A 24,348-nucleotide genomic window follows, 5' to 3' on the forward strand; every position below is an offset into this window, starting at 1 on the left:
CACATACATGCACACACATCACATATGGCCTGTGTACCACATACAACTACTTGCATTTTATATTTGCAAATACTCATTTGAATTCATAAATATTTATATTTCTATCACTATAAATATTCAATGTATATACATTTTTATCTATGGATAATGTTTTCTAGAGAGAAATAAATATGCAGCAAACAGCTATTTTCACTTGGCCTTTAGTAGTGATTTGAAACTAACACAGTTTACTTTCACTCAATTGCTAATGAATTTAATTTTAAATGCTTGTAAAGAATGCAATTCCTGTTTTCTCATTTCCCTTATTAAATATGTATTAATACTGTTAATAACAATGATATTATCATATTTGTCACTTCTCAGTTGGAGCCTATGAAGGGCACATGAACAGTCTAACCAATGCCTTGCCTAGGATTGGTCACTCTTGATGTGAGGCGTGGACTCTAGTACTTCCATTTAATTCTTTTGACCTAGATTAGTCGAGTAGAACTCGACTTTAAACGCACTTTAATCCTGGATAGCAGATGTGATCTCTGTGGATATACTTGTTCTTGATTAGCAGCCCGTTCTTTCACCTTGCGTCAGCAGAGCAGACTCCGGGTGAGCCTGCAGCAGCGGGCACCCTTCCCTTTGTCTCTGGCATCACGCACTCAGCCTCTGTCACCTGCATCCCTGGCCTGGAGGCTCACGCCTCGAATCTAGCAGTAAGACCAGACCTCTGAGCCCCTGGCTCTTGGGTTGCTCACTGTCTGTTTCAGTCTCCCCACCCTTCGTGACAGTGACGTCCCACACATTAGACCTTTTTATTTTGACTTATATACACATTTATCGTCGACTTCATTTTCTCCAAGGTCTTCAATCATCATAAGTTAGCTATGTCCATTAATTAATTTGAACCAAGGTGTTAATGCAATAAGCCCCCTACCTAAGAAACTCCAAGTTGCAAACTTTCAAAGACGTGAAAATGTGTTCACGTGTCCAGCCATGTAAGTTTGTTCACGTCTGGTGTACATTGTCACGTGTGTGTATCCTCTGTAAGCTGGTTGTGCTTCTGTGTACTTTACCGTATGGTACTGTACAGTAGTGTTCTTTATTTCAAGCCCAGAATGTCCAGAAGCAAGTGTAAAAGCTGCAGTGATGTAGCTACTATTGTATTTTCCAAGGTACTGTACTATAAGATGAGAAATGTTTTCTTTTTTGTTGTATTTGCTTGTTTTCATATATTGTTTGCCTTGTGTTTTGGAAAGTGTCATAAAACCATCACGGTGCTATAAAAGCAGTTGTGTTAGTTGGGCACCTGGGCTAACTCTGTGGAACTTATGAACAAATTGGACTTAGGAACATGCCCTCAGAATGGAACTCGTTTGTATGTAGGGGACTTTCTGTATTTCAGTCTGAATAGCTGCCTTCCTCACCTTAACCCAAGAGATCAACCAGAGAAATTTGACCAGCTGCATATAAAGGAATGCAAGTGAAAGTGATATTTTAAAACAGGGGTCCCCAACCCAGGACGCAGTCACGCAGCAGGAGGTGAGTCGCAGGCCAGCGAGCAAGGTGTCCTCTGACTTGAGGCTGCTCCCGGTCGCTCGCATCCTCTTGGTCTGTGGAAAAGCTGTCTTCCACAAAACTGGTCCCTGGTGCCAAAACAGTTGGGGACCGCTACTCTAAAATACTAGGACCTTCCCTAAAGTCTGTCAAAAGACTGGCTGCTTTCCTCTGTGCTACAGCATTATCAGTGATCTCGATGCTGAATTACGAAGACAGAGGTTTAGAAATAGAAATCATGCAGGGATAAACCGATTAGGCAGTAGCAGTAGGCAGGACTGGACATGTCAAAACCCCTGCCCCTACCCCATCCTTCCTTGCTGAGCGGTGACGGAGGCTCACCGTCTGTTTCAGTTCGGAGCACCAAGTGGCCTCCTCCAGCCCAGTGGTACTGGCACCGATGACTCGCCGCTCTGGCCCTAATGCTCCTGCATTCTTACACATGAGACAGAGAGAAATTAATGGGGCCGGCCGAGGCCGCACTGTGGGCTAGTGGAAGAAGAGAATGTAATTCCGCACTTCCTTGGCATCTTCTCTCACTGCCAAGGATGCCGGATCACTCCATCAGTGAGTCATCTCTGGATGCACTCAGAAGGACCTGAACTTGGTAGAAAATTGCTTCTATATGTTTTCCCCAGGGGAAAAGTGACAGTCCAGCCCCTGAGTAAAACAAAGCCTTAACCCAGAATGGAGTCTACATTTCTTGAGATTGCATCAAAGCTGTTGCCCTTTTTTGACAATGGAATTCATATCTCTTGATTCTCTCTGCCTAGCTTTCTCAAAATACCACCTAGGTTCATTGTTCCAAACTCCATCTACGAAATATCCAACCCTCTATAAAGAGTGAAAATAAAGCTAAATCTGAAAGCATATATATTAATAAAGTAAAATATATTCATAGATGATTTATGTAAACTGATAACATTGAAAAATATTTTTTATCAGCAGGAAAGAAATGATTATTACAATCAGTAAAGTCCTCAGTCACCACTGCATTCTATTTGTGTTCTGTAAAACTTTTGGGCTCTATAATGTTTTTTTTGCATTATTTCTTCTGGTTCCTGATGGTTAGAAGAAAGTGATCAGTCTAACATTATTAATTGCTGAAAAGATTTCTTATGGCTATCCATTAATTATTTTAATTTCCCAGACAATTCAGGAATCATTCTTATAACTCAGGAAAAGGCAATGGCACCCCACTCTAGTACTCTTGCCTGGAAAATCCCATGGAGGAGCCTGGTGGGCTGCAGTCCATGGGGTTGCTAAGAGTCGGACACGACTGAGCGACTTCACTTTCAATTTTCACTTTCATGCATTGGAGAAGGAAATGGCAACCCACTCCAGTGTTCTTGCCTGGAGAATCCCAGGGATGGGGAGGCCTGGTGGGCTGCCATCTATGGGGTTGCACAGAGTCAGACACGACTGAAGCGACTCAGCAGCAGCAGCAGCAGCTTCTTATAACATACAAAAAAGAGAGACTTCATTTTGTAGCTGAAGCTTATCCGATGCAAGGGTAATAAATAATACCCTATTAAACCCTATTAACCCTTGTTGTTTTCTTCTTGTTAGTCACTCAGTTGTGCCTAACTCTGTGTGACCCCATGGATGGTAGCCCACCAGGCTCCTCTGAACATGGAATTCTCCAGACAAGAATACTGGAGTGGGTAGCCATTCCCTTCTCCAGGGGACCTTTTCAGCCTAGGCAGGGATTGAACCCAGGTCTCCCACATTACAGGCAGATTCTTAACTGTCTGAGCCACCAGGTAGAATGAAAGTGAAAGTGAAGTCGCTCAGTCATGTCCAACTCTTTGAGACCCTGCGGACTGTAGCCTACCAGGCTTCCTCTCTGCATGGGATTCTCCAGGCAAGAATACTGGAGTGGGTTGCCATTTCCTTCTCCAGGGGATCTTCCCAACCTGGGGACTGAACCTGAGTCTCCCACATTGAGGGCAGACACTTTAATCTCTGAGCCACCAGGGAAACCCTAATAATACCCTATCATTGTGGTGTGACACACGATATGTTTCCCAGCAGCACAGCGGGAAAGATTCAGCCCACAATGCAGGAGGCATGGCCGGAGCTGTGGGTTCCATCCCCGGGTGGAGAAGATCCCCTGGAGAAGGAAATGGCAACCCACCCCAGCATTCTTGCCTGGAGAATTCCACGGACAGAGGAGTCTGGTGGGCTACAGTCCATGGGGTCACAGAAGAGTTGGACGTGACCGAGCGACTGAGCACGCTCGCAAATAAGGCAGAAGGTCCTCACATGCTGCCCACCCGGGTCCTCTCTGATGGGCTGGGTGAGCCTGGGATGTGCAGGTGTTTATTCCCTGCAGCTGCACCCTGGAAGACCTCTCCGTTTCCTCATCTGTCAAGTGGGAACAATGATTGCCTCTACCTCACACGAGTGTTGTGTGCAAGACATAATGTGTTGAGTGCTGGGTTTGTTATTTGGAAAATTTGGTTCTTTTTGATGATTTGTTCCCTAATAAGCCTATGTTTTTACTAGTAGTTTTCAACTCAGATAGCAAGGGAGACTAGCTCATGAAGTGTTTTGTAGCTGCAAAGACGTGGATCTTATTCCTGCTGCTACTGCTGCTAAGTTGCTTCAGTCGTGTCCGACTCTGTGCAACCCCATAGACGGCAGCCCACCAGGCTCCCCTGTCCCTGGGGTTCTCCAGGCAAGAACACTGGAGTGGGTTGCCATTTCCTTCTCCAATGCATGAAAGTGAAAAGTGAAAGTGAGGTCGCTCAGTCACGTCCGACTCTTAGCGACCCCATGGACTGCAGCCTACCAGGCTCCTCCGCCCATGGGATTTTCCAGGCAAGAGTACTGGAGTGAGATGCCATTCCAGTCCTATTAAATTAGGATTTCTTGGAACAAAATATGAGGATCTTTAATTTTCATAGAATTTCAGGGGTAGTTTATCTTGTAAAGAATGACTAAACATATGATAGAGATGCTGTTTCACTTGCTAAAACTTACTTGACTATTAGACTGCAAGGATATCAAACCAGTCAATCCCAAAAGAAATCATTCATTGGAAGGACTGATGCTGAAGCTGAAGCTCCAATACTTTGGCCATCTGATGCAAAGAACCGACTCATTAGAAAAGGCCCTGATGCTGGCAAAGATGGAAGGCAGGAGGAGAAGGCGATACAGAGGACGAGATGGTTGGATGGCATCACCGACTCGATGGACATGAGTTTGAGTAAGCTCCGGGAGATGGTGAAGGACAGGGAGGCCTAGCATGCTGCAGTCCATGGGATTGCAAAGAGTTGGACATGAGTGAGCAACTGACCAACAAATTTGATTATGTACAGTAACACAGACATTATTGATGATTACTTAAAGCAACATAACAGCAACAGATTCATGTTGTTAGGTCAGTTCTCATGTTTAGAACTGAAATAACTCCTAGTCTCTGAAGAAACAAAAGAAGCAATACATAGTAATCACTGAGTTTCATCATCTTATATGTGCCAAAATGCACTGTTTGGTCCTTGTATTCATAACAGAAAAAGTATCGCTCTAATGATGCTGTTCCATGATTCTAATGTACAGAAGATCCTAATTTCTCTGTCCACCTTCCCCTAACCCTGCCAGATGCAAACGAATGAATGAATGAGCATTATCTAAGAGTGGTGTTGGAGAAGAGTCGTGAGGGTCCCTTGGACTGCCAGGAGATCCAACCAGTCCATTCTGAAGATCAGCGCTGGGATTTCTTTGGAAGGACTGATGCTAAAGCTGAAACTCCAGTGCTTTGGACACCTCATGCGAAGAGCTGACTCATTGGAAAAGACTCTGATGCTGGGAGGGATTGGGGGCAGGAGGAGAAGGGGATGACAGAGGGTGAGATGGCTGGATGGCATCACTGACTTGATGGACGTGAGTCTGAGTGAACTCCGGGAGTTGGTGATGGACAGGGAGGCCTGGCGTGCTGCGATTCATGGGGTCACAAAGAGTCGGACACGACTGAGCGGCTGAACTGAACTGAACTGATCTAAGAGTAGATAGTAAAACTGAATACTTACCCTAGTTAGCAAATCTCTTTATAAAGAGGACTTTATTTCTTTTTACTGTGCAGAATTCAGTGGTAACCAGGTCAGCAACTGTAATTTTCTGGATCCCTTTGATTCTCTGATAGTACTAGGTTGGTATACAGGTGTCATGGCAAGTATCAGCAGACACTAGTAGAACACGGGCCATCCTTCAGAACCCTCTTTCAAGTCCCGCAGCCGTCACTGGGTTCCCTGGAGAAAATCTTTTAGTTAATTCACTCAAGTTCATAGAACCTCTGCTTTTGATTTCAGACTTTATACTTTCAGTATGCCTTGTGGCACAGAATATGATTCATATTTGCCAGAGGGTACAGTTTATCTCCCGTAACAATTCTTTATTTTCTAGTGCTTTTGATTGGAACCATTTTTCTTTCTAGTGTGGGCAGAAAGAGACTAACAACTTTGGGATCATTTTTATGCCGCTGTTTCATGTTGTAGATTTTATGTAGTGTGCCCTAGAAATTCATAATTCTAAAAAATGAAGCAAGGGAAACACCACTAAGAAATGCACATCCCAACAGGAACTGCCTGCCAAACTCGGGGGGTTGTAAAGTACTGAATGAAACATTTACAGTCAGGGAAATAGAAGAAATTGCCGGGTTAAAAAAAAAATGACTCTGAGCATCATAATACTACCTGCAGAAGAACCGCATTATTCTTCCCCTAAAGCAGGGCAATGACAGAATCAACAAAGCAGATTATAGTGAACAAGAAATAAAACATCTTCTTTTCTCAAGCGGTCTTCCACGGCAGCAGGCACACTTGGTGAATGTTAGTGCATGAGAAAGCCGAGAGTGATAACCCGCTACAGAGGGTGCCGTGTGTAGGGTGAGGGACCGTTTCTGCAGTGCAGTCACCAGAACCCCTCATGGTGGTGATGGCAATTGCCTTGGCAGAAATGCATTTTCCGTAAGAGCTGGACAAGTTGGTTTCCAACTTGAAAAATTTATGGATACCTTTCAGACGAGAAAAAGAAAGACTCTCACAGGCTTCCACCCCTACCCAAGGTAGGCAGATTATTTTTATAGTGTGATTTTTATTTATCACAATTCTTATATTTTTTTCATATTTTTATGTATACATATATATGTATCTTAATATATAATTATTAATGAAGAACACATTTCTAATGCTGCTAGATTTTATATAATTAAAGTAAAAATTGATTTACTGTTAAGTTCAAATAAAATTTGAAAGCTGTACAATTCAGGTTAATCATGCTCCTTTCATAGGATGGATGTTAGTGGTTTCTCAAAATGAGATTACCCCTTCCCTTGTGAAATTACCCCCACAACTGCTCTAAGTCACAGCTTGCTGTTCCGACACGAACCGCACAAGGGTGCAATCCTGTTCTTGGTTCCTGGCTGGACTGCCATGAGATTTTTATCTCATCAGTGGTGTTGCTTGATCTTATATAGTACCAGGATAACCATAGGCACTGACCCAAACTTGGGTGCTGAAGTTGCAGAACAGCATCAGTTTCCTTTTTCTGGGTCACTCAGATGATCCAAAATGCTGTGTTGGGTTCCCAGATCATCAGAATGAAAAAGTGAATTGTTGAAGAGAATGTCTCTGTACCCTGAGATCACGTCCCCAGACCCACTTTGGGAAACAAAGAAGTGAACTGAAAACTCAAGCTCTGAAAACCTCCGCGTTGAAAAAAGAAAGAAAATCTCCGAGTCGTCAAAATCTCTCTTAGGGCCGCCCAGGGCGGTCCGGCAGCCTTGATGGGTATGTGGGGCACATATGTATTTTGTAACCATATGAGTTAATTCTTACTTTCCCCCAAATATTTATTGAACATTTCCTGTCCTGTGCCAGGCAAAAGGGTAGACACTGGTGAGCTAACGATACTTTAGATGGGGCCCTTGTCCTCAGAAATCTCAGAGTTTATCAGGACGGACAAACATATATTTTGAAAAATGGCCCCATGCGATTCATCAGTCCTGTCAAAATGACCCCAGAAACACCACCATGTACAAAGTGCTGTGAGCAAATGGAGAGAAGCACGTGGTTGCTGTTTTTGGTTTGTTGTTTGTTTTTTTAATCTTAGAACTAGCGGGGGATTGGAGAGCAGTCAAAACTCCCTCTTAGTTTAAAGATGAGGTAATCTCGATTTCCTCTTATCTGAGCTTTCCTTTCATCTCTGCCTGTACCTCGATGGCCAGTGATGCCCAAGAAGTCACCTACTTCCCTGGGAGGTTCTCAGTGTTCAGGAGCCATCCTCCTGTGGCCTTAAAATACATTCTGAGTAAACATATCGAAGCTCAGTAACGCAGGAGATGAAGAGTTGGCTGAGCACAGCCATCAAATAGAGGACTCCGACTCAAACACCATGATTTGGCTCTAACTCTTACTGTCTGGGCAGACTCGCACACACGGCTTAATTCTGTTTTGGTGTTCGCACCTTTGCAATAGGAATAAAACTACCTGGACGACATATAGCAACTAGAAGAAGGAAACGGAATTGTAAATGTACAGCACTTAGCCTAGTAAAAACCAGGTGCTTCAGGAAAGGGTGGTGAAGAATCTGCCTGCCGGTGCAGGAGACACAGGGGACGAGGGTCTGACCCTCCACTGGGAAGATCCCCTGGAGGAGGAAAGGCAACCCACTCCAGCATTCTTGCTGGGAAACCCCACGGATAGAGGAGCCGGGTGGGCTACAATCCATGGGGTCACAAAAGAATCGGACATGACTGAGGGAATAAACAGCATGAAGGCTGGCAGCCCTCAACAGAGAAAGGTGCCCCCTGGGCAAGAATGCAGACCTGGTCGTCTTGCCCAGCCACCCTGGGACGTTCTGAGTTCTGAAGGAGAACTTAACGGTGGGTGATGCTTTTCTTTCATAGCAGGACTACACCTTCCCTTATAAACACTTTGTAAATTTTATGCTATTTAGGGGAAAAAACTGACATTGTACATTAACAATAGGATACTAAATCCCATGAAACTTGATTTCTATAGAAGCTCAGCTCATCCACTAACTCATCCTGTTCCTTAGAGTAAATCATTTTGCCTCTCTAGGCTTTAGCTTACTCATTTGTAAAATTTAGAAGTCTACAGTCACCAGATGATTTAAAATGTGTCCTTGGGTTCTTTCTAAGATTTCCAAGAAGGGGGCTTTTTTTTTGATAATTGATTTCATCTTCTTTTGGAGCCACAATTTATGGGCATAAGGACCCTGCTGACTTGGTATTATTTGCCAGAGAATCCTTTCTGTGGTTTGTAGTTGAACTGAAACTTTGCAAAACTTATATATCCTGGTTGTTTTCCCTTTTTTTTTTTTTTTATGGAAGCTATAGTTGGAAAAATCAAATGTGTCAGTTTCTATTCTGAGGTCGCCAGTCTTTGCACATCATAAATAGAACTTATAGGAAAATGGTTTCGTGTAGGAGCAGTAATGTGCTATTTTTCCATCGTTCAGATTAGATTTTAATCCCTGTCTCTGCTGCTTACTACCGGGCTGACCGGAGACACGTTATTTCACCTCTTTGAGGACACTTCACACATAGACCGGCACATGGAGCCTACTCAGGGAACAGACACGTCTCTACTTTGCTTTTTTTACCAGCATCTTACATATGAAAAAGATCTTCATGACCCAGATAATCATGATGATGTGATCACTAATCTAGAGCCAGACATCTTGGAATGTGAAGTCAAGTGGGCCTTAGAAAGCATCACTACGAACAAAGCTAGTGGACGTGATGGAATTCCAGTTGAGCTGTTTCAAATCCTGAAAGATGATGCTGTTAAAGTGCTGAACTCAATATGCCAGCAAGTTTGGAAAACTCGGCAGTGGCCACAGGACTGGAAAAGGTCAGTTTTCATTCCAATCCCAAAGAAAGGCAATGCCAAAGAATGCTCACACTACCACACAATTGCACTCATCTCACATGCTAGCAAAGTAATGCTCAAACTTCTCCAAGCCAGGCTTCAGCAATACGTGAACCGTGAACTCCCTGGTGTTCAAGCTGGTTTTAGAAAAGGCAGAGGAACCAGAGATCAAATTGCCAACATCTTCTGGATCATGGAAAAAGCAAGAGAGTTCCAGAAAAACATCTACTTCTGCTTTACTGACTCTGCCAAAGCCTTGGACTGTGTCAGGTGTCAGGTGAAGTCGCTCAGTCGTGTCCGACTCTTTGCGACCCTGTGAACTGTAACCTACTAGGCTTCTCCGTCCATGGGATTCTCCAGGCAAGAATACTGGAGTGGGTGGCCATTTCCTTCTCCAGGGGATCTTCCCAACCCAGGGATCGAACCTGAATCTCCCACATTGCGGGCAGATGCTTTAACCTCTGAGCCACCAGGGACTGTGTGGGTCACAATAAACTGTGGAAAATTCTGAAAGAGATGGGAATACCAGACCACCTAACCTGCCTCTTGAGAAATCTGTATGCAGGTCAGGAAGCAACAGTTAGAACTGGACATGGAACAACAGACTGGTTCCAAATAGGAAAAGGAGTGTGTCAAGGCTGTATATTGTCACCCTGCTTAGTTAACTTCTATGCAGAGTACATCATGAGAAACGCTGGGCTGGAAGAAACACAAGCTGGAATCAAGATTGCCGGGAGAAATATCAATAACCTCAGATATGCAGATGACACCACCCTTATGGCAGAAAGTGAAGAGGAACTAAAAAGCCTCTTGATGAAAGTGAAAGAGGAGAGTGAAAAAGTTGGCTTAAAGCTCAACATTCAGAAAACGAAGATCATGGCATCTGGTCCCATCACTTCATGGGAAATAGATGGGGAAACAGTGGAAACAGTGTCAGACTTTATTTTGGGGGTCTCCCAAATCACTGCAGATGGTGACTGCAGCCATCAAATTAAAAGACGCTTACTCCTTGGAAGAAAAGTTATGAGCAACCTGGATAGCATATTCAAAAGCAGAGACATTACTTTGCCGACTAAGGTCCATCTAGTCAAGGCTATGGTTTTTCCAGTAGTCATGTATGGATGTGAGAGTTGGACTGTGTAGAAAGCTGAGCACCGAAGAATTGATGCTTTTGAACTGTGGTGTTGGAGAAGACTCTTGAGAGTCCCTTGGACTGCCAGGAGATCCAACCAGTCCATCCTAAAGGAGATCAGCTCTGGGATTTCTTTGGAGGGAATGATGCTAAAGCTGAAGCTCCAATACTTTGGCCACCTCATGTGAAGAGTTGACTCATTGGAAAAGACTCTGATGCTGGGAGGGATTGGGGGCAGGAGGAGGAGGGGACGACCGAGGATGAGATGGCTGGATGGCATCACAGACTCGATGGACGTGAGTCTGATTAAACTCCGGGAGGTGGTGATGGACAGGGAGGCCTGGCATGCTGCGATTCATGGGGTCGCAAAGAGTTGGACACGACTGAGTGACTGAACTGAACTGAACTGACATACACACTCCCAGTAGTCTCTTCATATATCTTATTGTTTTGTGTATTGCTATAAATTAAGCTTCTTTATTCATTTACCAGCATCTTATATACACACTCACAGAAGTCTAGATAGATCTCTTCATATATCTTATTGTTCCGTAAATTGTTATAAGTTAAGCCTTTTTTATTTGTTTATTTTACTTTTTAACTCCTAAATGAATTTTGAGTACTGCTAAAAACGACAGCTGCTGTGGTTCAATCTCTCAGTTGGGTCTGACTCTGCGACCCCATGGACTGCAGCACGCCAGGCTTCCCTGTCCATCACCAACTCTCAGAGCTTGCTTAAACTCATGTCCATTGAGTCAGTGATGCCCTCCAACCACCTTAACCTCTGCCGTCCCCTTCTCCTCCTGCCTTCAGTCTTTCCCAGCATCAGGGTCTTTTCTAATGAATCAGTTCTCTGAATCAGGTGGCCGAAGTATTGGAGTTTCAGTTTCAACATCAGTCCTTCCAATGAATATTCAGGACTGATTTCCTTTAGGATGAACTGGTTGGATCTCCATGCACTTCAAGGGACTCTTAAGAGTCTTCTCCAGCACCATAGTCCAAAAGCGTCAATCAAAAAAGACAGTAGATTATTGATGTTTCCACAAATTGTAGTCCAAATGAAACCTGATTATTTCTGAGCAGTAGGATTCAACAAGAATCTCATTTTCTCTAAGTTTCTATTAACATCCAGCTAATGCACCTCAGAAACCATAGCATTAACAGCTTTTGGGGTGACCCATTTATAACAGGCCCCATGAATTGCACTGCAGACTGGAGTATTTGAATTCAATACAAGGTTGCCAGACTTCACTCTTAACATTTTATTTATTCCTAAATCTCTGGTTCAACACTCAGAGTCTTATCATTCCTGAAAATATCTTAAAAAACTGACATTTTATATTGGAACTCTTTGATAAAGGGCACTCTTGATTCTTTGATTTAGCATTTTGAGAATTCTACAAGCAGGCCCCGATCTTTTTATTCTTTTGTAGAACTTATCTATTTACATGTTGGCGGTGCTGGGGCTTTGTTGCTGTGCAGGCATCTCTCTGGTTGTGGTGGGAGAGGACTCTCCTGTTGCCGTGTGCCAGCTTCTCATTGCAGTGGCTTCTCTTGTTGCAGAACAAGGGCTCCAGGGCGCCGGCTCACAGTTTGTGCAGAGGCTTAATTGCCCTGCAGCATGTGGGATCTTCCCGGAACAGGAATCGAACCCACGTTTCCTGCATTGGCAAGCAACTTCTTTACATCTGAGCCGTGTTTATTCTAGTCCTCCACTCATGGTGAGGTAGACAGTGGACCTCTGGCCTTTCCGTGGCCCCCTTCAGGACACACTGACCTTCCCTGGTGTGTGGTCCTGGGTGTCCTTCCTATCCACCCATCAGTTGGTATCCCTCCTATGCTTTAAGGTCTGTTACGCGTTTGTTTTCCATAAAGCCCAGGATCACTGCTCACCTTGCCATCTACTCTGGGGGCACACCTGAAAGATGATAGCCATTTCTGCTCTGTTAGGTTATCACTGAAATTATTTTGTCAGTCTTTTTAAGCACTTGTCCTCTGCTCATACTTTTCCTATAAATCCCACTCTCTCTGGAAAAAATCCACTCATTGCAAGGGCATAAGAGCATAGGACCTGCCTCTCAGGGGCATCTGAGAATTGTGGACCTGGGAAACTCCACGGATCTCAGCGTCAGTTTTTGCTTCTGCCAGGTCTCCGTCCTGTTTTGTGTCCCAGACAGCATTGGGGAGCTAGAAAATTCCCTTCATGTGAAGAGATCATGCCACACAGGGATGCCTTTTGTATTAATTAAGTATTTTTATTTCCTATTGGAGTATCGTTGAGTGACAGTAACCATGTTACAGTTGCTGCGTTATCATTCAGGGGTACAGCAAAGTGACTCACTTATACGTATCCACGTAGCTATTATTTTCCATTCTTTTCTCATTTAAGTGACAACAGGATGTCTTCTCAGTTTTGCTTTAGCAAAAAGCCCGTGGCTTTAATCTGAAAGGGGCAGGGTACTAAGCAGAAACAAAATTCCTCCTCGGCATTTTTGAGTAGTTAAATTCATCGTCTGTGTAGTTAGCACTGGTCAGTATTAGTCTCTGATGGGAAGAGTGTTTTTTTTGTTGTTGTTGTTGTTGTTTTTAAAGAATCCTGTAGGTCTCTATTTCTTTTTTTTTCCCAGTAGATTTTGGTTATAATTGATCAGTTTTTGTTTTTCTATTTTTCCAAGAAATCCTATGATAATTCAAGAAGCCCATGTTTCTTCCATCCTAAGTCTCAAACATCCCTCAAATGTATATTTTTTGGCTCTATATTAATTACCAGTTCTCAATTGATTCCTCCTTGAGGGATGGTTGAATTTCTGCATAAATCTTCTACCATCCACTCTATTTCCAGTTTTCCACTTTCAAAACTAACCTCAGACTTTCAGCTTGTATTATTAAAGTCATATTCTTTAATCACATAGGGAAGCAGCCTCAAAATGAATTCCACACAAGAAGTCCAACATGGCATTAGCAGATATAATATGGTGAATACCAGCTCTATGATTCAAGAATTTTGAAATACAGTATACAATATTCGTTAAATCAACAATAGCCTATTTCCTAATTAGTTTTAAAAATTTATTTATACTGAATTAATTTTTTGAATAGTAAAGATGTTTAATAATGCCAAGTAATAAAATCTTTTTTTCTTTCCAAACCAAATAAAATGAAGAATAGTTTTGTGGTTTTTTTTTGTCATTTGTTTGTTTTAAAATTTTTGGCCACAGCACATGGCAAATGGGATTTCAGTTCACTGACCAGGTGTTCAACCTGTGCCCCTTCAGTGGAAGTGTGGAGTCTTAACCACTGTACCACCAGGGAAACTCCAACAGTTTTGTTTTTTAAAATAGTTATTCAGCAATAGCAACAAAACTAAAATAAAGATGTTTCATTTTAGGCCATAGCTTTTCAAAAGCTGCACTCTGGAAAAGTCAGAGAGAGTAGAAAATGCAGTGTATTAAAGCAGCATTTCTAAAGGGAAGAATTTTATCCCAGGCTCACAGCATGCTGAATTCCAGAATAGTCAGGAGGCAGATGAATAACTCTAGAGCCTCACCCCCATAGAAGTGGGATATACTGTAGTGTATACTTGCCAGAATCAAACTAGGTAGAAAATATTTAAGAAAATTCTCAAAGAAAAGCTCAGTACCCATGCCATCTGATGGAAGAGGGGAAAAAAAATGATGGCACACAAAAAATCCCTTGAATAAAGATTCAAATGGATGTGGAGAATTAAGACATGGAGTGGTCCAGGAAAAAATAAAGCAATAATATAAAATCATTTAATTTCAAGGTTGATTTCAAGGTTAAAGAAAGACTTTCCAAGCATCTGGAAAGGGATGATGCCTTGGCAGACTTGAAAGTGTGCCCTCAAGAAGAAATGTGCGCGCGTCAGCCGGGAGGCGCGTAGGAGCTGAGAGCCTGCAGCTACACTGTCTTCAAGATCCGCCGCAGCGTTGATCCGGAAGCCCGCATTTCCTGGTGCGGAAATGGAGGCTCCTGAGCCTGTGGAGATGCTCAGTGCCAACCATTTGTCCCCAGCCCAGGACCCTGGATGGGTGGTTGTAGGACCACGGCTCCCTGCTGGATGGCTGAGATTTCTGGGAACCTCACCTTATCTGAAGCTCTTCCATCCTGTCCTCACTTTCCACGGGTGTCAGATCTGTGTCTTCGTCTGGAATTTTTCCTTGCCATACTTCTCTCTCTCATAAGCGTTACCTCCAATAAACGTCTGGCACTTCTAAGTCTGTCTTCTTTTCCTTTTTTGGAGGATTCATTTGTACAGGGCCTTTATATTTCTATTGAGCAAAATTATAATACAGAGACCGTAGTGCAATGTCTACATATTTATGAATGTTTTTAAAATGTGAAGCTTAAGGACAAAATACCTGCCAAATTACTGTTCAAGTGTAAGAGCAAGATAACATGCGTATCAAATATTCCAAAGCCCAAAGAACCATGAGACTTTTTGGAAGAGCAATACTACTTGAAAATGCAATACAAACAGTCAAAATGTGAAGGAGATAATTGTTTAAAAGGAAGTGATCAATAGAATCTTTGATGTCATGACTTTATATATAAGGGAGAGAGATACATATTTAAATACAAAGGAACTTAGGTAATATGAGAGTAATAAACATTTTATTAAAAAAAAAAACTGTTAACAATATGCTGTCCTGTGATTCCCAAATACTGTACATCCAGGATTTAAAGATTTCTTCCACTTTTTTTTTTTAATCACTATCTACTGAAATCCTACTTGTTCTTTAGGAGTTAGCACAAATAGAACCTGTTTTAAACCTTTTAAAAAGCAATCTCTACTTAATATTAGATATAATGATATTTGGAGAAAGAGGCAAATAGCAAAGTGCTTTGGTTTCATGCTTCTCTAGCTGGGCAGCAATCAAAGAACAAAGAGGACTATTATGCACTTTAACTCATATTTTTTATGTGCCTACAGATACAGGTTTTCTCTAAGTTTCTAATATTTGGCTTCTACAGAACAAAGCCTCTGACAAATGTCCTTAAAACTCTATACTCGTGGTTTTGCTTCATTATTTTAGGCTAAGAATAAGGACAAACATAGCTAACAGGATTTTGCAGATCCCTTATTGTCTTGAGATTCAACGTTGAGATGCCTTACAGAGTAGTCTTTGTGCTTTTTATCTGTTCTTTCTCCCTGAAGAATACATTTTAATCAACAGAAAACTTCAACCTAATTGAAAACAAAATAAAAAAAAACAAAAACAGAAATCATGGAGTAGTTAAATCTCCTTTTTTTTCTTTAAAAAACATATAGATTTTCTTTTTTCCTTTTTCATGAGCAGATGTTAAGTTGGTAAGTTGGTTTTCACGTGAAAAAATTTCTCGCTAAACTGTAAGCATTTTGAACACCAGGATTCTAAGATCACCTACTGAATTCTTGGACCTAGAAGAGAATGGACCCTTGATAACTCCCGGGTGACTGCACACATGAGTGATTGAGCTTCCCCTAAGGTCTAAGAGGCAAAGCCAAAATTGTATTTCTGTTATGTAACATCTGTTATGTTCATTCATATTAATCTTTGCTAAAGAATTGCATATATAAAATATTTGCTCTTAATTTTAAGAAAACTTTCCAAGATTTTGGCTTCACTAAACCCAACATATTCAGTATTTTTATCAATAAAGAGGACCAAATTGTGTCTTCACATTTTTCTTATACTAGGTTTTTGGTAATACTAAATTTTAATATGTTTAATAATTTTAACTTTACTTAAGCATTAATAACATTCCAAATAATTATTTAATTACATAATTTTCTTTAGATAATTTCAAGAATAGATGAATGATAAGGAACTTAATTATCGTGATAAAGAACTTAAAAACAAATGATTCCTGGGAGTTTTTGTGCTTTCTTGTTTTCTCGCAGCTAATGCCTCTTATATCATCCTTCAGGAGAAGATGAAAACACACAGAAACCTAAACCTCAGAAATTATTAGGTATGACAGGGGACCAGCTAGCAATAAATAAGCAGAACTGTGGCGAGCATAGTAAAAACAGATATATGAATAGGATCACAGGGACATAAATATAGTAAGTGCCCTACATACGAACCTTGAGCTTTCAAGCTGTGAACTTTCAAAGATGTGAGCATTCACACATCTGGTCGTGTAAGTCACTTTATGTGTCGGGCACACATTGTCATGTGCGTGCACCCGCTGCAAGTGACTGTGCTTTTGTGTGCCTTCCTATGCAGTCCTGTATAGAGCGCAGCGGTGCAGTAATTTTGTTTCAAGCCCATGATGTCTAGAAGCAAGGGTAAAGGCTGCAGTGATGTAGCTGGTACTGCTAACAAGTGCCAGCTGTTGTACTGTACTGCTGCACATTTCAGGGTAATATACTGTAAGATTAAATTTTTTTTCTGTATTTTATGTTTGTTTTTTATGTATTATTTGTGCAAAAGTATTATAAATCTAGTACAGTACAGTATTATAGCCAGTCATTAGTGGGGTGTGCATGCGTGCCCAGTCGTGTCTGACTCTTTGTAACCCCATGGACTGTAGTCCACCAGGCTCCTCTGTCCGTGAATATTCCAGGCAAAGACAGTGCAATAGGTTGCCATTTCCTCCTGTTGGATTTATGAACAGATTGGACTCCGGAACATGCTCTTGGAATGGAACTCCTGACTGTGTAGGGGACTTACCGTGGTGCACGATGGGTGGAAAGGATCTAGAAGATTCCCGCACACCATAGACTAAGATGTGCACTTCCCTGGGGGGCACGACTTCTGGATAGTCTTCTGAGGCTGTGGGACTGCTCTAGGAGGTGCCAGCAGAAGCCAGCCACAGGAGGTGCCCGGCCAATGCTAGTTTGTGCTGAGCCAGACTGGCCCCGAGCAGCCGTATGGTGGCTGGAACTGGACATTGCATCAATGAGAGAAGCTTCCAGGCTGCTGCAGGAGCACAGCAGGACCCAGAAGAGAAACCTGCCCCTCCTCTAGTGCTGGGAAAGCTGGACACTATGTGAGCTGGCGGAGGAGGAGCCTGGTGGGCTGCAGTCCATGGGGTCGCACAGAGTCGGACACGACTGAAGCGACTTAGCAGCAGTGTGAGCTAGTGAAGGAGATGTCTACAGAGCCCAGCTCCGTTGCAGGGGAGAAGGCAATGAATTCTGGATTTGCATTTGTTGCTGGCATTTAGCAACGTCCACAATTAAATATTTTGGTGTTTAGCGACATCAGCCATCGGGTTACAGAAAATCAAATAATGTTTCCTGGTCCCCACTAGCTCCCTGCTCCTCAAGCTGTGACTTGAGCTGAGCACTTGTTATTTTTATTCTGTAAGTGCTCAAAGGCTCCTAGAAACATCTGTCCTCCACTGCAGTCCTCATCACTGCCACAGCGGTCAGGTGCAGCAGCCACTGGGCTCTCCAGACACTTGCGGCAGTTGGCACTGTGTCACAGTCCCCCACAGGTGCCGCTTTGATTAACTGTGATTGTCACCGCCTGCTCTGGGCTCCTGGAGCTCCATGTGCCATTAGACCGGAGCTCAGCTCTGCAGTCAAGCCCAAGGGTGCCACCAAGCCTCCCGAAGCCCCTCTTTGAAGATCTATTACCTGGGACCACTCCCAGGGCAGAAAAGCACATACTGATTCCAGCGGAGAAGGTATCAGTTAGCACTGATTAATGAGGGCTCTAAAAGTAGAGGACGAGCATGCACAGGGAAGATCCCTTTCCCCTCGGGGTGAGTGCAGACAAAGAATCGCCAGGAAGGGGAAGGACCCCTTTCCCAGGGCTGAAATCAAGACCTCATTGGACACACGGCGCCCGAGATGCCCTGGAGAGCGAACGTTCCTGAGGCCCTGAGCCCCTTGGAGGAGTGGGGAGGGGAGCTGGCCCCAGACCACTCCTACATGCCCAGGACCTTGCAGGAGCTGCTAGGAGCGGAAGTGGATGTTGTATCAGCGACTTGTCCTGCAAGGGCCTCCCCCGCAGCGCCCCAGACCCAGATTCCTCTTCCGGGTCCCTTTCGTGCCCCCTGCTGACAAAGCTTAACTTCATGCCCAGGACAAAGGAGAGCAGGCCTGGGGATTCCAACGGTAAAGCATCCGCTTGCGATGCAGGAGACCTGGGTTCAGCCCCTGGGAGGACCCCTGGGGGAGGGGACGGACACCCACGCAAGAATCCCACGGATGGAGGAGCCTGGCGGGCTACAGTCTTTGAGGTCGCACAGAGTCAGACACGACTGAGCGACTAACACTTTCGCTGACAAATGAGAAATATTTAATGGGTCCATCAACAGTATTACAGAGTAGGCAATGAAGGGTGGATTTAAAGTAGAAAGATAAAAACTATAGGCTATCACAGAACACTATCCTATAGCCATTAGTATTATATTTGCAGAAAACTTTACAGAGCAAGTTTGAACACATCCTCTAATATGATATGGAGAATGGAGAAGAGTCAGCCATGCTTGTGTGTATGTGTGTGTGTGTGTGTTTTCTTTTCTTAGGAGTGAAGAAATCTATATGCTAGTATTGAAGCGATAGAGGAGCAATATAGCAGTAATAATAACAGCGATAACTATAATAGAAACAGAAAAGAGACTCTGAGGAAAACAGCCTGTTTAATGCACTGGTGGTCCACCCAACATGACATTATAACAGATATATACAGAGTAAAAGGAAAACATGGATAATTCTAGAATTGATAAATTTGCCTCCAAAGTTATGTAAAGGAAGTTTCCATTAAGTTATTCAGCATCATTCTCATGCTACATTTTCATATAACTGTTTTACTCTTTCCCACGTCTCAGAAATAGTAAGAAATAGACAAATAAATTGTTTTAATCTTTTAAGAAAATCTGTTCAGAAGTTCTTTGCTATAATTAAAAGAAAGTTCTTTAGCATGGCTTCTCTTTGAAAGTTGCAAATATAGTGATCTAGAAAATTAGCTCATACCACAGTTAGCTGTATAAAATATACATCTTTATAGGTTCTTTTTACTAATCCAATCTTTCTTATGATCACAACCCACTGCAAAAGTAAAGAATAGTACAATGTAAACTTTTAAATTTCACATTATAATTTATTACAAGATATGGAACAGAGTTTCCTATGTTTTACATTATGACTTTGTGGTTTTCCTTATTTTATACATAGTACTATGTGTCTGTTAATCCCAAACTTCTAATTTATCCTTCTCCCCCTACTTCCTCTTTGGCAACCATAAGTTTGTTTTCTTTGTGAGCCTTTTTTGTTTTGTTTTGTAAATAAGTTGTTTTTGTGTATTTCACATGTAAGTGATATTGTATGGTGTCTTTTTCTGTCTGACTTACTCCATCTCCAGGTCCACCCATGTTGCTGCAAATAGCATTATTTCATTCTTTTCATGGCTGAGTAATAGTCCACTATATGTATATCTTCTTTATCCATTCCTCTGAACATTTAGGTTGCTTTCATGCCTTGGCTATTGTGAATTGTAGTGTTACGAGTACTGGGGTGTGTGTATCTTTATAAGTAAGAGGTTTTCCCCAGATATATGCCCAGGAGTGGGATTGCTGGATCATATGGTAACTATTTTTTTTTTAGTTTATTGAAGAATCTCCATACTGTTTTCCATAGTGGCTGCACCAATTTACATTCCCACCGACAATGTAGGAAGGTTCCCTTTTCTCCACCACCTCTCCAGCATTTATTATTTGTAGACTTTTTGATAACCAACCCAATACATTATTTCATTATTGCATTCCTGCTGTAAGACCTTTTCAGTCAAATCCATGTTACTGGCAGACTAGCAGGGATATTGATTAAAGGAAATAGGAGAGACAAGGGCCATTCATATAGTTCAAAAATAGCATTCTTCTTAAAGTTTTCTGGCTAATCACTCCTGTACTGTGTTATTTAGTTTTTCTTCTTTTAAAATTGTCTCACCATTCTAATTTCTTTTCTCATTATCAATAAATCATTAATTTCTGTTATAATAGAATAAATCATAACAGCACTCTGTTATCTATTTTATCAGGTAGGATTAAGTGTGGCCTAAGTGACAAGACTCAAAATTAAAAGTTTTTTAAACTAATGTTTATTTCTGACTCAAGTGAATAGGAGGACCTCATGCAGGAGGTCCTTGGTTGGTATAATGGCTCAGAAATCACCAGGGATTCTCTCTTGTTGAGCCATCATCCTCAATAATTAAATTCTTCCTTCAGTTACAAGAACAACTCCCTAGCTCCAGCCATCATGTTCCCTTTCAGCAAACAGAACAGAAGCCGAGGAAGGAGAAAGCATCCTCCTTATACACCTGGAATTCATACACTGAACTTCCTCTTACTTCCTTGGGCCAGACTGTAGACACGTAGCATGGCTATTTGCAAGGGAGACCGGGTCACATGATCTTTTTAGTTTCTTCTGGACAGCCATATGTTTAGCTAAAAATATAAGGGGATTGGAAGAAATGGGTATTGGCAGACATTTAGCAGTCTGTCACGTATATATTTAACAGATGGTGGCCACAGCAAGTGAGAAAATAGTACATTGTTTAATTTTACTATCTAACTTGAAATACAAAGACATCACTTTCAAGAGTAATCTGTGATATTCAAATAACCATTGCTGTCCAAAGAATATCTCACGAGTATATGTTCTGTTGATAAACATCCTCCTAACACCATCAGTTTGAAGAGCTGATTCATTTGAAAAGTCCCTGGTGCTGGGAAAGATTGGGGGCAGGAGGAGAAGGGGACGACAGAGGATGAGATGGTTGGATGGCATCACCAACTCGATGGACGTGGGTTTGGGTGGACTCCATGGGGTCGCAAGGAGTCAGACACGACTGAGCAACTGAACTGAACTGAACTGAACACTATCGTTCCAAAACACTGATTTGTCTGGTTACATTAAAAATATGAAAGGAAGTAAAAAAATAACCATAAAGCAAGTCACCATCTTTGGGAGGCCTACTAGGGCAAGAAACAGACAATAACTTGACGAGAATGTAAGGTCCTTGTCTTAGCTGTGGTTATACTATGTTTTGTAATCAAATCTAACAATGTCAATGTATCTGTAGAGTGCTGGTTTGTGCTAACGTAGTGGATGGCAACTTTTCTGCAAAGGGCCAGATAGTAAAATATGTTAGGGTCTTCTGACTACATAGTCTATGTCACAACTACTCGGCTTTGCTATTTTAGTTTGGAAGCAACCAGGGATAATTCACGCATGTTTATGGTCCAGTAAAGTTTTACTCACTAAGGCAGATAGCTGTCAGGAGTTGGCCCTGACTTCATGTGGGTGTTTCCAGCCAACAAGAAGTGAAGACACTCAGCCTTCTAGATCATCAGTCTGCTAGGAGCACACAGGCTGGCTCTGTGCCTAGGGGCAAGAGAAACTGGTCTGGTGAATGGCTTGCTCATCTCTGCCTCAGTCATTATTATAATAATTCTTCACTTTTATGTTATTTCACAGTTTTAAAAGCATGTGTACCCCTATATTTCACTATAAATCTGTGAATTATGTAATTTGAATATTTGATCAGTAGTTTTTAGGAGGTGGAGGTTAAGTACCTTGATCAAAGGAATGAGCTAAGAACTGTGAGAATAAGGAATTAAACTTATGTTACCAAACTGGTTCTGTAGCATCTTAAATTAGAGAATTCACTTGAAATAAAGGAAGATAGCTTAATTTGCATACATTTTTTGGACACACTTTTTGAGAAACAACATAATTGTATTCAAATCTTTAGTCTCGAGGTTTTCCAGATTCAGCTTTGTGGATCTTATCCTTGCCTGTCTGTCCATATTATTTTGAAACTGTACCCTACATAGAAAAGTGATTTCCTAAATCCTTCTTCCAATTTATTACATGTACTCCCACAACCTGCCACTATTTATGATCCAGGTTCCTGACAGCTGTGCCTGAGACGTAGTTTGAAAACACACTGATTGCCCTCTGCTGTCACCACTGGAGATTTCTGTCTTGAAGATAATGTCAGCAAGGTGACCAGGCATTACTGCTTTTGCTGCATACTTCCTTGCCTTGCTAAACACTCTGCCTTCTGTGATTTTTCTTTTCAAAGTGCTGCAACCCCCCCTCATCTGTGAGTGTGGAGACAAAACATCTCAATACCATATCCACGCATCTTTTGACAGGAGCAGAAGTAATAAATAAATAAGGATACATGTGTGCTTGATGGTAGCACTCACAGCTGGATCATTTTCTCAGGTTTTGATTCTTGTCAGCATCATCTGTTATGATCACCAAATGATGACCCCCTCACAGTCATGTTGCCAAATGTGTCTCATTATTCAGGTTTTTGATTTGCCAACATTCTCCGAAAAAATGTAGACACCAAGCTTCTGGAAACACTTCCTATGACATAACAGCCATATAATTTACAACTTCTGATAGAGACCTATGACATGAGTTTTTTGAAAGAGGGTTTGCTAAGCATTCCCTAACCCACTCCAGTATTCTTGCCTGGAGAATCCCATGGATGGAGAAGCCTGATAGGCTACAGTCCACGGGGTCACAAACAGTCGGACACGACTGAGCGACTTCACTCACTCACTCACTCACTCACTGGGCCTTGTATGGCCAGCTGGATGTCTCAGATAATGAGCCTAGAAAATTATCCTTTGATTGAAGTATTCACGAAAAGGAATCCAGGAAACCTATAAATGAGTGTTCTTAAACTTGAGCATTTCTAATAAAAGGATTGGTCTTACCTGGTCCACCCTGTTTCATTCTTTTTCATCCTCTCTGTGTGCACGTCCATCCCTGCCCACCTCCACTTGCTGCCAGGATTCAGGCATCATAACTGGAGTCAGTGAACATTTTCTGTGGAGAAAGTTATCTCACTAGGAAAATGAAGAAATAGCAACATATTACTAATGCCTCTTTGAACTGAGATGATGCATTGTATGGCAAGAATACACAGAAGAACTGTACAAAAAAGATCTTCCTGACCCGGATAATCATGATGGTGTGATCACTGACCTAGAGCCAGACATCCTGGAATGTGAAGTCAAGTGGGCCTTAGAAAGCATCACTATGAACAAAGCTAGTGGAGGTGATGAAATTCCAGTGGAGCTATTTCAAATCCTGAAAGATGATGCTGTGAAAGTACTGCGCTCATTATGCCAGCAAATTTGGAATACTCGGCAGTGGCCACAGGACTGGAAAAGGTCAGTTTTCATTCCAATCTCAAAGAAAGGCAGTGCCAAAGAATGCTCACACTACCGCACAATTGCACTCATCTCACATGCTAGTAAAGTAATGCTCAAAATTCTCCAAGCCAGGCTTCAGCAATACTTGAACCGTGAACTTCCTGATATTCAAGCTGGTTTTAGAAAAGGCAGAGGAACCAGAGATCAAATTGCCAACATCTGCTGGATCATGGCAAAAGCAAGAGAGTTCCAGAAAAACATCTATTTCTGCTTTATTGACTATGCCAAAGCCTTTGACTATGTGGATCACAATAAACTGTGGAAGATTCTGAGAGAGATGGGAATACCAGACCACCTGACCTGCCTCTTGAGAAACCTGTATGCAGGTCAGGAAGCAACAGTTAGAACTGGACATGGAACAACAGACTGGTTCCAAATAGGAAAAGGAGTGTGTCAAGCCTGTATATTGTCACCCTGCTTATTTAACTTATATGCAGAGTACATCATGAGAAACGCTGGGCTGGAAGAAACACAAGGTGGAATCAAGATTGCCGGGAGAAATATCAATAACCTCAGATATGCAGATGACACCACCCTTATGGCAGAAAGTGAAGAGGAGCTAAAAAGCCTCTTTGAGGA

At 42.2% G+C, this 24,348-nt stretch overlaps 1 protein-coding gene and 1 long non-coding RNA gene across 3 annotated transcripts in view; both read left to right on the forward strand.

Moving 5' to 3' along the window:
* LOC138430916 (uncharacterized) overlaps window positions 1-14,810 on the forward strand; it is a 28,170-nt gene extending 13,360 nt beyond the window's left edge. The window contains exon 2 of the long non-coding RNA XR_011253449.1: window positions 14,360-14,810. This is a non-coding gene — a long non-coding RNA (uncharacterized lncRNA). The remainder of the gene's footprint in view (window positions 1-14,359) is intronic.
* ZNF385D (zinc finger protein 385D) overlaps window positions 1-24,348 on the forward strand; it is a 1,001,169-nt gene that overhangs the window by 271,100 nt on the left and 705,721 nt on the right. The window lies entirely within an intron of this gene.

The sequence above is a fragment of the Ovis canadensis genome, chromosome 26 (genome assembly GCF_042477335.2).
Source record: "Ovis canadensis isolate MfBH-ARS-UI-01 breed Bighorn chromosome 26, ARS-UI_OviCan_v2, whole genome shotgun sequence".
Lineage (NCBI taxonomy): Eukaryota > Metazoa > Chordata > Mammalia > Artiodactyla > Bovidae > Ovis > Ovis canadensis.